Raw genomic sequence first — 12,272 nt, 5'->3', positions numbered from 1 at the left:
AAGTTCTGTCTCCATTCTTTTTACATTTTTTTCAGTCCTAGGGTTATTAACTCACGGGTTTTGTGCATAGTAAGTAGGTACTATACCACTTGACCAACCTCCAAACCTTTTGGATTTAGTTAGGTTTCATATAAGGTTCCCTCATCTCGCCTCCCAGGTTGGTCTCCAACTGAGATTCTACTACTTATGCCTCCCTTAGCTGGGATTATAGATGTGTATCACCAGTCAAAAGTTATTTCTTGCCAGATACAGATGGTCCATATCTGTAATCCTAGGTAGTGAGGAGACTGAGATTTGACGATCACAGTTCTTTACCTTCCAAATAGATCAAATTATAGCCACATTATACTGTGTCTAACCTCTTTCTCTATTCTTGTTTGTCCTCAGTTTATTTCATACATCTTCTTCCCAGATCAGGAAAATTCCTTAATTCTTTCTTTTCTCTTACAGGATCTTACATTTTCAGATTGATGATTAGGTGAAAATCACATACATATCATCATTATAACAGTAAACTGAAGAAAAACCTTGTTATCTAGACAGATGTAGACTGTCTTGGAAAGCATTTTATATAAATTTAACATTCATACATCCCAGTTAATAAAAAACAATACTCACTGCTTACAGATACATTAACAAGTAGGCTGTGGCATATACCAGGCTAGAGCCTTGTAATCCCCCACCTGTAAAGGAGGTAGAGACATTGTCAAGGCCTTTTTCGGGGGCACTAGTTCCTAGTGACTCCACCTGTTGCACGTATGTCACCATATTCCCCAAAATTGTGTTTGAAATGGTGAATGACGTTAAAATGGCATGGGATTCTAAGCATAGCCTGAAACCAGTAATCTATTACCTTCCAGGTGCTTTTCTTTGTGGAAGCTCACCTGCCACTTAGGTAACTTGGCAGCTTGCCTGTGGGGCTTCCCTCAAGGATCATTTCAAGTACCTGACTCATTCCATGAAGGCTTTTAGCCCCAACACGTCTGTGCTAGGGACAAAGTCTAGAGATGTAGCTCAGGAGGGAAGTATCAACTAAAAGTGAGCGAGACTGTAACCCTCTGTATATCACCTTTTCAATAACAATAAATAATGTTTTTTTGAATGAGTAGGGTGAACTGTCATCACCTAGAATTTAAATAGAGATGAATCATAGATACAGAAGCAAAACAAGTTCAATCTTCCTGAGCTGGCCGTCTTACTAAAGTTCTTTAAGGACTTCACAGGACCTACTTGGCCTGCAATTTAGATATGGACCACTACCATGGCAAGTCGAGTGCTAAAATTCTCGACTGACATCCAGTCCATCTGTGTCTCTTCTGTTTACTGAAAAGGCTACTACATCAAAAAGGGTTTTAAGGAGATTGTGTTTCTCCTTGATCAGACCAAATTTTTCTGCGTGACCCTGTATCTTCGATTCTGTATGAAATTTTCACTTATTGATTTTGGGATTCTGCCCTTCCTGAGGGGAGAAGATAATACTGTCTAAAGATTGTGATGATAATTACAGAAAGGAATGCCAGAAAAGACCAAGGAACCAATGCTGAATCAGGACCAATATTCACTCTCTGCTTCTCCTTACCTGCTCTGTGTCACTTAACCTGATCCTCTCCTGAGAATGAGAGGCTTCCAATCGATGACTGTAAGCTTCCTTTTAATATTGAAATCATCATTTTGGGTACAGAATAGCTTGATTATTTCCATTCAACAGGGAGCTTTATTAAAAATTTTGGAAATGTGGATACATATTCTAGGAAGTTGAAGATAAAGTTCTTCTATGCCTTTCAAAAATAATAACAATTCCTGAAAGCCTCCTGTGTTTTTGGAATTCCTTATTTTAGATGAATGGTACCTGTGATTCTTCCGGATGGTCTTTTCAATATACCAATAACTTGTGCTATACACCCAATACATTCAATTTTTAATGTACAAATGAATGAAGGCTCCCTATCCCATGTAAAGCAAAGCATGATTTCTTGAAATTTTATAATATGCTATGTGTTTATTGCTTTGGAGAAATATAATAAAATGAGCACTGGATTCCTGAGAAAAGCCTTGCTTGTGACATCTGAATAGCCTTTGAATTCAGAAAGCATGAAACTTTCAGAAAGTTTCAGTTTTCTCATTTGAAAATTAAGACTGGTTATAATACTTTGGCATTTTTGCCCCACAAGATTCTGAGACAAATCATTATTGAAGTAGCAGGATTCCTTCTTATAATGTTTAATGCCATTACATTATGCATGCATATCACAATTTCTTTTCTCAGTCAACCTGTATGGATACTTACATTGATTCCTTACCTTGGCTATTACAGATAATACTTCATGGGCAAAAGAATGCAGATATTTCTTAGGCAATTAATTTTCTTTGGGATTTCCAGTGGTGGATTTTTCTTTTCAAGGTAGATAATCTTCACTGATAGGTATTACAAGTACAAAATATCAAGCCAGTTTCCATAGTTCAGTTCTATAGCCTTAGCTATTTGGTAGGAAGAAATGGGGGATCTAGTTCAAGGGCAGCATAAGCCAAAAATGTTCTTGAGACTCCATCTCAACCAACGCCTAAGTGAAATCATACATTCATGCCATCCCCAAAAATACAGTATAGCATAATCAGAATTCTACCTCAACTCAACCTGACATAAGATGAAACTACATCAAGTGTTTCCAGAGGAAAATAGGTTGGAGGTGTGGCCCAATTGGTGTGGTAACTACCTAGCAAATGTGAGGCCTAGTTCAATCTCAAATACTGTCAAAAATGAAGACTGCAAAATAACACCAAATATAGTGGGATGGATGTGGTACTCTTTATTCTATGTAGCACATTCTCCCTAGTGGTTTTACTTATATGCTTGACATACTTAATCCTAACTAAAGCTAAATAATATAGATCTGTGTGCATGTGTAAGCTGCCTGTTCTTCCACTCCCCCTGTTTATTACCTCAAGGTTCTTAGGCTCCGTGATGCATAGAGGGAATTTGCAGTGAAGAAATGTAAGACATCGGGGCCTGGAGTGTGGCCTAGGGGTTAAAGTGCTTGCCTAGCATGCATGAAGACCTGGGTTCAATTCCTCGGTACCACATACATAGAAAAAAAGCCAGAAGTGGTGCTGAGGCTCAAGTGGCAGAGCTCTAGCCTTGAGAAAGTCCAAGGACAGTGCTCAGGCCCTGAGCTCAAGCCCAGGACTGGCAAAAAAAAAAAAAAACAAAAAAGAAATGTAAGACATCACTGCTGTGGTCAGTCTCCCTGCTCTCCCCAAAAGATTGGAGAAAATGTGTCTCATTTTCTTCATTTGCTAGCCTAATCTCACATAAAGTGACAGTAGATACATCTCATAGTGAGTCATTATAATTTTTTCATATATTTTTATTGTAATTAATAGAAGGGTTACCTGATAGAATAAATTGTATGTCATCCATCTTAAAAATTCAATTCAACTTAAAAGCATACATTGAGTAGCTACTACAAGCCAGATGCCTTGATGGAGAATAAAATGCAAAAGTAATTAAAGAGCTTAAAGGTCTATTTCATAAAGGGAGGGTTGAATTTCTATACATTCAATTTCCAGCTCCTACCTTCATGCACTAAAAACTGACGTTCTTAAATCTTTCTTGGACATTTCTACATCAATAGACACACATTTCATGTCATTATTTGGTAGTGCTTTCTGTCAGCCACGTATTCGGCTTGTGAATTACTGGCCTTCATGTTGATATGACAGCATCTATCCGTATCATTTTTTAAATATTTTATTACAGTGATTTTTAAGCATAAAAATGGGAGATACATCCAACTTTCTTCTAAATTGAAACATGAACAATTTAGTAGGACTCGATGTCCTGGCAAAAGACAAAAATACAATAAACTTAATTTGAAAACTTTAACTGGCTTTAATTTTGATTCTAGAATCAGGTCACATTTCATTCCATAGATAGATACAATACTCCAGGGAACTGAACAGAAGAAATTGGTTTTTATAGGAAGGAAAGGGATGATGAAAGCAGAAGCAAAGCGTCCATAAGGTAACTTAATTAAGTCAAAGATCTACATTATTAACTGCAAGATGGATAAAGTTTGGATCTTTGTCAGGTTTCTGCTATGATTAACCAACAGATTGTCTTTATTTGGAGAGGGGAAAGACAAAAACATCAATAAATTCCATAACATCTACTTGGAAGAAGAGGCATAATTAAGCATTTTGAGCACACAGGATATTTTAAGCATACCACATTGTTCACGACACATAAAGTCCTGTTTGACTTTGATATTTTTAACCTCTTTCTAAGAAAAAGGATGGAATACTTGTTCTGGATAAAAGAAGAGTGAATCAAAACCATTATTGGAATCATCTTGTCTTCTCAATTGGTGGGGGTGCCTGAGTGGGGAGGGAGGGCAGTAGGGGAGAATTCATTGCTAGCAATATGCTCCAGGAGCCATAGCCTCCTTTGAAAGTTCATGGAACTGAGTTCTTGGGGCTCCCTGTCCATCCACCTTTTCCCGGGGAGAGTTGCAGAAGGTAGGTAGGGAATCTAGCAAGGCTTTTCATGGAAGTGGACTGTTTGAACTGGTTCTGGGAGTGCCCCTCTGATCTCTGAGATTACCTGCACAGACAACAAAAGCTCTTCCAGGTAGAACTACAGTCTCTGCGCGAAGCTTCCTATTTACATATAGACATTGCCTGTGGCACAGGGCCACACCCTACTCTTAAATTAACAAGAAAAAATTGGACTGATGCTAGAGGATTAAACTGAAGCAAGGGAGTTAAAGAACGCTTATAGGGAGAAAGGTAGAGTAGTAGAGGGAGAAATGGAAGAGTTGGATTAAAAGGGAGGAACTGGTTAAGAGAAAAGCTGGCCAATCTGAGTGAAACACAAACTGTAAACTACAGCAACTGATGATTCAGTCTGTAGCTGTGAATCAAAGAGCTCCTCAGAAACCCAGAATCTCAGGGTCTCCCCCCTCCCCGCCTACTCAATCTGAACATGTATATCATAAAGATCCCCAAAGATTCAAGTTCACAGTTTGTTTACAGATGGACATGAACTAGGGATGTAAGAAATGGAAATCTTTTAAAAAATTATTTTTGCCAGTCTTGGGGGCTGAACTCGGGACCTGTGCACTGCCCTTGGGCTTTCCTCAAGGATAGAGCTCTACCACTTGAGCCACAACACCATTTCTGGCTTTTTCTGTGTATGTGATACTGAGAAATTGAACTCAGGTCTTTGTGCATGCTAGGCAAGCATTCTACCGCCAAATACCCATCCCCAGAAATGGAAATCTTAAGAACTGCCAGCACTCTGCACCAAAACCCACTTGGCCCCGTGCAATGTAAGACACTGTGTACATCAACTTGTCTCTTCAGATGAGTAAATAGCTTGGCAGGATTTAGGCAGGTGTATTCCTTAGAGTTTTAGTATTGACAGATATGTTAGTAGCATAATAACTGGAAAAAATAATTATACTCATATACAGATCTGGAGCACATAAACCCATGAACTTACTGACGTATACTTGCTCACTTGGTCTTGAATAACCTGCTTGTTGTTTCTTTTTGTTAGTGAAATCATAAGGACTCATAACTTTTTGCATAACTTAGATGGTCACAGAAACATTCTACAAATGTTTCTCCCCCGTGTCCAGAAATACTTAGCTGTAAATTACCCCATATACAGAGACCAGTAATTTCAATGCTAACATGTCCTGGGAAAGAGGAGAAAGCAGAATTCTTTCTTTCTGTGTGAAGTAATTGGTGTAGTACATGATTTCATGTAAAGAGGCTTATAAAAAAGAAAACTTACTGGTCACATGAAACATGGATTGTGAATTCAGAAAGGTTTCATTGGTATGAGTCTAAGCTCAGATCCATTCCTAACCCACTACCAAATCCAGCTGGGCTTTGTGAGTTCTGAATGAAAAGCTTCTTGATGCAAATAGTATATTGTAATACTTCCTAGTGTTTACCAAGTAACCCAGGCATGACTTCCCAATCTCTCTGGTATAATACAGGATGTTGTAATACAGGACAGAGGGAAGATGTCAGCAAAGAGACAACAGTGGTTTTGATTTTGGTAGATAAACCCAAGTTTCACACTAGAAGTTTTACAGCACAATTTCATAGCATGACAATAGGAAATATTTTTGACATCCTTCAGTGTTCTCAGCTTCCACATGAATTAGCTTATTAATTTCTACATTGAATCAATAATATAAATACTAATCGTGAAGGAAAATGAAAAACTTTTGAGGTCCAGGGAAGCTTAGAAATTTTATCAAGTTTACTCAGCACTGAAATCTATACTCCAGTTAAAAAAATATATTAAGAGCCAGGCCTGGCCACTCAAGCCTGTAATCCTAGCTATGCAGGAGGCTGAGATCAAGGATTGTGGTTCAAAGCCAGTCTGGGCATTAAAGACAGTGAGACTCATCTCCAATTAACCACCAGTAAACCTGGAAGTGGCTCTGTGGTTCAGATCCAGAGTTCAAGCCTCATGACTGACGAATATATATATAAAACAAGTAAAAAATTAACATGGTTGGAAAGCATTCAAATGAAAGTATTATATCACATAAAATATACATCCTTCCACTTTTCCCATACTAGGTTAGGCATATGTTGAAATTTAATGAAAATTCTGAGAAACAGCAGGAAAACCATCAAAATAGGAGATGGTATTTATTTATTTATTATTTATTTATTTATTTTTTGCCAGTTCTGGGCTTGAGCTCAGGGCCTGAGCCCTGTCCTTGGACTTTTTCAGGGCTAGAGCTCTACCACTTGAGCCTTAGCACCACTTCCAGCTTTTTTCTATGTATGTGGTACCAAGGAATCGAACTCGGGCCTTCGTGCATGCTAGGCAAGCACTCTACCACTAGGCCAAACTCCCGGCCCCAGGAAATGTTATTTTATGAATTAATATAAGTAAACAATAATCAACATATTATTATAAAACTGAACTGAGTTGATGTTCAAGGAAATCAGTTTAAATCCAAATGCAAAAATTATTTGCTCATAACTTAGAATAATAAAATGGCTTCGTTGGTAGATAATAAACCCATCGGCTAGACATCCTTTCTGTAAAGATTACATATATTATCTTATTTTATATTTATTATAATTTCATGAATAGATATGATTATACCTCTCTTGAAATAGAAACATTTGGCTATAGACAACCTAAATGATTTAAGCAAGATACTATGGCTAAGAGTAATGGCAAAGTTGAGCCTTGCTCCTGACAGTCTAATTCCAGAGCTCCTAGTGGGGAGTGGTTGGTTGTGGCGTTGGTAATGAATTTAGTTTACAAGAATGTTCTCAAAGACCACATAGAATGCCAAGTCCTTTAACAAAAGACTTTTTACACCACAGATCTATCTATCTATCTGTCTATCTATCTATCTATCCATCCATCTATCTATCTATCTATCTATCTATCTATCTATCTATCTATCTATCCATCCATCTACCTATTTACCAGTCCAGGTGGCTTGAACGCAGGGCCTGGGCACTGTCCTTGAGCTTTCTCAAGGCTAGTGCTCTACCACTGGAGCCACAGAGCCACTTCTGGCTTATACTGTGTATGTGGTATGGAGGAACTGAACCCAGTGTTTTGTGCATGCTAGGCAAGCACTCTACCACTAGGATATGCTCCCAAGCCCCCACAGAGCTTTTCTATCAACATTTTAGCTAACTTTCTTAGCGGTGTGGTCCCTTGTATTTATCAGCTTGCGATGAGTCTTTGGGAGTATGTATTGAAATCAACCTCCCTGGTGCCCCTGCACTAAGCACGGCTTCCCTAGGGAAATATTAGTTTGATATCTTCTAAATTGTTAGTGGGGTGGCTGCAGACATTTCTTCTCCAGAGAAGACCTTGGTGCTAGATGACTTCGTGGCCTTCTCCCCATTTTCTGTTACATGCTATGTCCCTGAACAGATGGTATGTAACCTGCAAATTACCATCTCAGTACATCATGTTACATAATCTCACATTGCACAAGTAGTTTCAGGAATTACATAGCCTTTTCCAGGCACTGCTTTTCACTTCTTTCCCATCATAGAATATTCATATCACCACCACTTGAGAATACTTAATACTTAGGCCTTTTATGAAATAGGAACAACTTCCTTTGTGTACCACAGAGGCATACTCTGGTCTCCGGAGTCAAGTTGTATTACTCTTAGTTATGTCAGATCTTTTAGTCATTCCTACTGACTAAGGTATGATCCAGCTTAGGCAAGGAGAAGAAAATGAACTGAAGTAGCTACAGGAGTGAGAAGAAGCTGAATAGTGATTGTAGGAAGCAGATCTTAAGTGAAGCTTGCTTTGTAGCTTTAGGTTTGTTTTCTGTATTTCTGTCCATATCTATAGAAATGGATACAAGGACATTTATCATTCTCAGCATTACATTGAGACTTTGATTATGCGGGGACATTGTTGGTTAGGGTAGACAATAGAAATATTACAAGGAGAGATCATGGGTTCCCGCGGCCCCTGTGTACTGGGTATCTGGACAAAAGATCAAGTTAGCTACAAATGAACATGATCAAAGAGAAAAGGTGCTTGCCCAATAATGACCAAGAGACAACAACATGCACCAGTCTCCAACCTTTGTAAAGGGAATAAAAAAGGAGTGAACTCCCTTTGTCCCCCAAAGCCTAATGACTCTGAGTTCCCAAGTGGAATAAGACCTAGAGTGAGCCAAGACAAACTCTTTTTTTTTTTGGTCCCAAGAAGGCTTTTGAACAGCTTGCATTTTCTTCTACATGCAACATCTTGGCTTCCCTCCTTTTCACTTCAAAACTGGCAGTATATTCCTGAATATCTTTATAAATCTTCTATCCTTTTCTTCTCACTTCCTTGTCCTCCTTACTTTCAGGCCTTCTTGGGGAATCATTTCCCTGTGCTTGAAATTTCAGAACATAAGTTATTTTTGATAAAACCTCTTTATTTCTTCCACAACCTCTTCTCTGTGCTCCCTTCCTCCCCCTCCTCTCTCTTTTTAGGACAGCCTGTCCTCTCAGGTCACTCATTTTACCTCACAGACTTGGGCTTCTGTCTTCTCTTAGAAATCGTCCCATCATCACTCTGATCCCCTCTCTAATTCTGACAACCTCTTTTTTTTTTTTCTTAAGGCTAGTGCTCTACCACTGGAGCCATAGAACCATTTCCAGCCTTTTTTTTTTTTTTAATGTATGTGGTACCAAGGAATCGAACCCCAGTCTTCATGCATGCTAGGCAAGCACTCTTACCATTAGGCCAAACCCCAGGCCCAGTAGTAATCACTTTTTTTTTTTTGCCAGTCCTGGGCTTGAGCTCAGGGCCTGAGCACTGTCCTTGGACTTTCTCAAGGCTAGAGCTCTACCACTTGAGCCTCAGCACCACTTCCAGCTTTTTTCTATGTATGTGGTATCGAGGAATCGAACCCGGGTCTTCATGCATGCTAGGCAAGCAAATTAACCACTAGGCCAAACTCCCAGCCCCCTGACAACCTCTTTTGACATTGCCACGCTGGGTGGCACCTCAGCTATGTATTTCCCAAAGGATACACATGTACACACTCATCTTTATTCCTAAAACTGTGTGCTTCTCATTTCTGTGCATTTTACAGAATGAAATCAAATCAAACATTCTCAAATAACATTTATTATATTGTGCGCTTTCCTTCTTGTAAGACAAAGAAAATTCTAACTGCTACAGTTGAACCTCAATTATTCAGCATTCCAATGATTTTCCTATATCACAATGGTTAATGTCTCCTTTTCCTCATTAATCTTTTATAGAATTGCCTGATTCATCTGATCATATCATTTTCCTTCTTAAATACCTAATGCCACCATTAATTGATGCTTAATCATTCCTACGTACTCGTTATCTATCTGAAACTAATGTGGAAAGAGATACAAGCCTGGAGTGAACCCAGTATCACTTTTGGTGGCCTAATCTCTTACTTTATCTCAACTCCCCATCCTTCTTCTGAACTGTAACTTCTGCGCAGCAGAGAGGACATTAAACTTTTGCATCAAAGTGAAGCTTTCCATCCTCCACTACCTGTGTGCCATTAAGATAACTTGGTTCCCACGAGCAAAATTCTGCTCTTTACTTAGCATTTTAATTCTCTCCTGAAAATTCTTCTCTTAGACAATGGCTGACCAAGAAGAATCTGAACTAGAACAGTAATACTGAATATATGGGAGAAATTACCCTTAACCTGTCTATCCAGAAACCTTTCTAATCAGAATCCACAAATTGTTCTTTGTGCCTCCCTGTGAAATGCTGTCAGGGTGGTTTCTATCAGCCCTGATGAAATATTCTCACACTGTCAGAGAATAAATCATGAGAGGATGGGGTTTTATTTAAGCACCTTTTTTTCAGTAGCTGCTCACTCTGGGTCTTGGTGAATACATTCAAGCATGCTAGTATTGGTTTTTAACCATTTTTTGTATTGATAGACTTAGATTTGAAACTGATGAATTGCTACAGATGGAAACTGATGTCTTCCTACAGCTGGGAGAGCAAAACAGGGTGAACAGGTGGGCAGATGGACCTTTATCATTTTAATATGTGATTAAGACTCCCTTCAGTCTGGGCAACTTGACAGTTTAGCTTGATCATTATACCTTGCCAACTAAACTCTTCTGCAATTCCCTTTAAGTTATTGACACGTTGCTGAAACAGGGCAACGTGCCCTCCTCTTACCAGTCTCAGCTTGTCTTTGCTTTGGGATCCAGGTGGTTGGCTTTGCTAGAAGAAGGTGTGGTTTTTGAGGAGTGCACCAAGGTCACAGTCTTGGAGTCATTGAGTAGATGGCATTTAAAGGGCTGTGCTTTGGGGCATGAGCAAAATAAGTGAAGCCTACCACAGACAGGTGAGATGTGTTGTCTCTGAATACAATAAGGTTCACTGAGGTTGCAGGAGAGGAGAGAAAGAAAGCAGATCTGAGGCTCTCTATGAGTAGTGATTTCCATAATTACACGCATTTATATATGATAGATTAGCTGGTTTCTAGAGACCAGGTCATCCTACTCCAGTAATTTTGTCTGTGATCCAGTCCTCTTTGAACAAAACATACAATTCTGGCTTGAACTCTGTTGGCAAAATTGCAACACAGTTACTGCAATGAGACTGAGTTGAATGCAATAAACTCTTTTTTTTGCTTTTTATTATTTTTATTTTTTAATATTATGATTATAAAAGACAAAAAATCAAATTGTGAATTACTAGAGCTACTGTAAATTAGAACTGTGTAATAACAGCTAAGAGTATTATTTAGGTAAAAGTATACAACAAAAGAAACTCATCTCCAAAATATAAAATAGAAAGGATAATTTTTTAAGGTAGAAATGGGTGAAATCAGAATCTACAGAATCAAGATACAATTAACTAGATAACACAGTTGGATTTTTTTTTTTTGCCAGTTCTTGGGCTTGAACTTAGGGCCTGGGCACTGTCTCTGAGCTTCTTTTGCTCAAGGCTAGTACTCTACTGCTTGAGTCACAACACTACTTCTGGCTTTTTCTGTGTAGGTGGTACGAGGAATTGAACCCAGGTCTTTGTGCATGCTAGGCAAGCACTCTTACCACTAGGGCAAACTCTCAGCCCTTCCCTAACCTTTTCTTACTCTTAAGGAAAACTCCAAGGTCTTCTGCTTGCTTTATGTCCTTTGCATTTCTACACTGGCATCATCATTTCCTTAAAATTAAAAAAGAAAATTATCGCAAATCGTTTCTATGCAACAGCTGATCATACCTCAGTCTCCCAGTGGCAGCTGAGTGGTTCGATCAGTGGTAGTAGCCTGACATGCAGCGCTCATGTGGCTCCTGCTGCAGGCTAAGTGCTCTGGGATATCCCATACATGAGGAAAAACACAGCTCCTGACACTCAGCAGGCTCTGTTGGCATCTCTAATGGCCATTGTAGAGTGGGAGACTCTGACTCAGGCCAGAACAGCTGGGAAGGGGATGGTTCTGGCTGCTCCCAGGTCTCTGGATGCCCAAGTGCCACCTCTGGCTTCACAGCTGGCAGAGGTGGTGTCCAGTCCCACAATAATTGCAGTTCCTTAGAGGAAGGATGTTGCCCTGATCCCTGCAAGGCTGGGTCCCCATGCAGAAACAGCGCAGATGTCTCCAGACAAACTTGAGTCCCAGCATTCTCAGCTTCCAGATGTGGGAAGGGCCTTTGGAGAGCAGGTGGAAACTCAGGTGGACCCCAAGAGGGAAAGTAGAAATCTCTCGAAGACTGTCCTGGCATGCTGGCTGGAGTCCCCAAGTAAGGATCAC

Source organism: Megascapheus bottae, chromosome 13 (genome assembly GCF_031878675.1).
Source record: "Megascapheus bottae isolate mThoBot1 chromosome 13, mThoBot2.hap1, whole genome shotgun sequence".
Classification (NCBI taxonomy): Eukaryota; Metazoa; Chordata; class Mammalia; order Rodentia; family Geomyidae; genus Megascapheus; species Megascapheus bottae.
The sequence above is the reverse complement of the archived record's forward strand: the minus strand, read 5'-3'. Positions refer to the sequence as shown.